At 45.3% G+C, this 3,381-nt stretch overlaps 1 non-coding gene across 1 annotated transcript; it reads left to right on the top strand.

Annotated features, from left to right (window-relative positions):
* Positions 1-2,058: 2,058 nt before the first annotated feature.
* On the top strand, positions 2,059-2,165 carry LOC138570518 (U6 spliceosomal RNA). Its single transcript, XR_011303559.1, has one exon. It is a non-coding gene; the product is annotated as a U6 spliceosomal RNA (small nuclear RNA).
* The last annotated feature ends 1,216 nt before the right edge of the window (positions 2,166-3,381 follow it).

The raw sequence follows: 3,381 nt of genomic DNA, 5'->3' as shown, positions 1-3,381 counted from the left end.
CTAGGCCTTAATCTTTAATTGGAGCTGAGCATTGTACTCCGGATTTGGCTGCTTTTAGTTGGTTGATTTCTTTTTTGATTTCTGTAACTTTCCAACAGTTTCATTGTGAAATACCATTGTCACAATGTGCTGCAGTGCATGAAAACTTAAAATGAATGGAAGGGAGAAGAGGAAGAGTGAGAGGGAGAGGGAGCGGTGCGGGGGGAAAAGAGAGAGGACAGGAGGGAAGGCAGGAGGGAGGGAGGGAGGTAGAGAGAGATAAAGAGAGAGAAAACAAAGAAAATATGGTATTTGGGGACTATGTGTTTGCATGGAAAAGAGTTTAGGCTTTAAATCAAGTGGAAAGTGGCTCTGTGGCTGGTATCTCAGTCTGTTGATGCTTTGTTGAGTTGCTTGGAGCATGCAAGGAAGGAGACCTGAAGCACTCCCAACCAGGTTGCATGTCTCCAAGTTACTGATATCCCACAGACCTCCTCCCTGTGCCACAAAGTTCTGGGCACTGAGCTCTGCAGTTGTTCCCCACAAATCGCGAAGCGCCCCAGATTTACTTTCTCAGAGTGGCTAGTTACTGATACCCCACCTCGACCACTGTATTTTCCCTAGATACTTGCTACTGTGGAGTAAGCAGGGCTAAGAGAGAGGGAGAGGGGATGTGCCTATGCAAATCACCTGCCAGGATCCTGCCTGGTACGTCATTCCATCTCACCAGCTGACGTCTGGGCTGCGGCAGGTAATTTGGAGAACAGACATATACGGACAGGCCACAAAGCAAATGCTGGGCTGTTGATTGAGGATCCCTTTAGCCATGTCTCCCTAAGTTACCGAGCTCCAGAAAAATTCCACCCTTAGCTCTCATAGAGAGGTCCTTGGCCGATCGTGGCCGATCAGGGCAGTGAAGGGTCGGGGGTGACTGTACACTGCCTCACCTTTTCACTGCTTTCTACACTGGTAATGCTTTTGCAGAAGTGGCCTGTACAAGTGATTCTGTTCTGCGCTGTGTGAAAGTGACATTTATCCACTGACATTAACCAAACTACTTGCGCTGCTCAACTCACATACATGCAGAGAAATCATTTTATGTTTTTTGGGGAAGGTCTAGAGGGTCCTGCTGATGATTTATTAAGATGTCTGCTACTCTTTCTTTTACATAGAGTCTTCGCAGCCCAGGAATGTTTAAGGCATACGGTATGTCCCTCGCTTACAATGAAAACAGAGGTACATAGGAATGGGTCTGTTAAGAGATTAAACAAAAAGCCTGGGAAATGTCGAAACTGGTAGTATTTGGACTTACAATAAACGGACTCGCAGTCAAATGTGCTATCCGTTGACCCACTGACCCCCTTACCTTTTGTGTAATACTTTTGCTCTCAGTAGGGTTGTCCAAACTTCCCTTCTTAAAGCGGCTTTCTTATGAAAAATCCTAGAACTGCTTTTTGTGGCACACATGCCTCATATCCCGTTGCTCTTGATAAACTCACATCATCTCCCACCAGTACAAGCTGTAAAAGATTTCCAGGGCTTATCCAAGCAAACTAGATTTGGGTCGAAGGTTGACCAATCCTAAAATCAGCAGCAAAGTTAACATTGAAATCAGCCTCAGAATCTCTTAAAGGATGGTCCAACATTTGTTGCTTACAGGGATCAATTGGACAGCCTCTGGAACTGGCGCCATAAGCCACCTCCTGTTCTGCCTTGTCCTTGATACAGCCATGGGCCCACATACACTCAGAGGTACAGAGTTGTTCTCATGTCTATGGGTCTATTGTGATGTTCTCAGGCTTGCATCACCCAGCCATTGTGATGGGGAGGGGGTTGGTGTCATTTTGCAAGCACCCTGGAGCATGAATCTTTAAATATAATTGGCATTAAACCAACCCCTTTAGGACCAGATCAATACAGCAGCAAAGAATGCTTATTCACTGTTGTTTGCCTCTTCATTTCATACCACCCGATATCTAAATGGTGTTTTGACTTTCTGCCCTCTGACATAAGGACATTTGGTATGGCAAACCTTTGACTGGAGGTCCTAATCAATGGTTTGATTGACTCTCCCTTTGCGCTTGCTTCAGCAACACATGTACTAATATTGGAATGATAATGGGAAAATTAAATTGGCCCCTGCTCTAAAGGATGGCACGCACATTCGTAAAGCATTCACTATTTTTGGCACATGACAGGACAGAAACTTTCTTAATTTGCAAGGCTTTATTTTTTTAATACATCTTTTTTAATGAAGATTGAAATTGTATGTTCATACATATTACACGACAACACAATACATTTTGAGCCAAATTCAACACTAATGCCTCAGGAGCCTTTTACTTGTGAGTCCTATTGACTGAATGAACAGCCCCGTCGCCTTCAATTTCTTGGCTTGCACATTTAGAAGTGGCACGCGTCTTTTGATTTTTTTTATCCCATTTTACCAAACTCAGTATTATCACTTTCCCCCTTGTTGTGCACTCCAGCGTAAACTGCTTTAAGGTGCTATTTGCAAACATCGCTCTGAACTACAGCTTTACTTGCTTCAGGCCTTAATCTTTAATTGGAGCGGAGCGTTGTACTCCGGATTTGGCTGCTTTTAGTTTGAAAGTTACAGAAATCAAAAAAGAAATCAACAAACAGTTTCATTGTGAAATACCATTGTCACAATGTGCTGCAGTGCATGAAAACTTAAAATGAATGGTAGGGAGAGGAAGAGGAAGAGTGAGAGGGAAAGGGAGGTTTGTGGGGGGGAGAAAGAGTGAGGGCGGGAAGGAGGGAGGGTAGGAGGGAGGGGGAGTGAGAGAGACTGAGAGAGAGAAAACAAAGAAAATATGATATTTGGGGGCTATGTGTTTGCTTGGAAAAGATTTTAGGCTTTAAATCAAGTGGAAAGGGGCTCATTGGCTGGTATCTCAGCCTGTTGATGCTTTGTTGAGTTGCTTGGAACATGCAAGGAAGGAGACCTGAAGCACTCCCGACCAGGTTGCATGTCTCTACGTTACTGAAATCCCACAGGCCTCCTCCCTGTGCCACAACGTTCTGGGCACTGAGCTCTGCAGTTGTTCCCCACAGGTCGCCAAGCGCCCCAGATTTACTTTCTCAGATTGGCTAGTTACTGCTACCCTACCTCGGCCACTATATTTTCCCCAGATACTTGCTATTGTGGAGTAAGCAGGGCTAAGACAGAGGGAGAGGGGGTGTGCCTATGCAAATCATCTGCCAGGATCATCCCTGGGACGTCATTCCATCTCACCAGCTGACACCTGGGCAGCAGCAGGTAATTTGGAGAACAGAAATATTCGGACAGGCCACAAAGCAAAGGCTGGGCCGTTGATTGAGGATCCCTTTAGCCATGTCTCCCTAAGTTACCGAGGTCCAGAAAAACTCCAACCTCAG

The sequence above is a fragment of the Ambystoma mexicanum genome, chromosome 2q (assembly GCF_040938575.1).
Source record: "Ambystoma mexicanum isolate Mex_15411 chromosome 2q, UKY_AmexF1_1, whole genome shotgun sequence".
NCBI classification, from domain to species: domain Eukaryota; kingdom Metazoa; phylum Chordata; class Amphibia; order Caudata; family Ambystomatidae; genus Ambystoma; species Ambystoma mexicanum.
The sequence above is the reverse complement of the archived record's forward strand: the minus strand, read 5'-3'. Positions and strand labels throughout refer to the sequence as shown.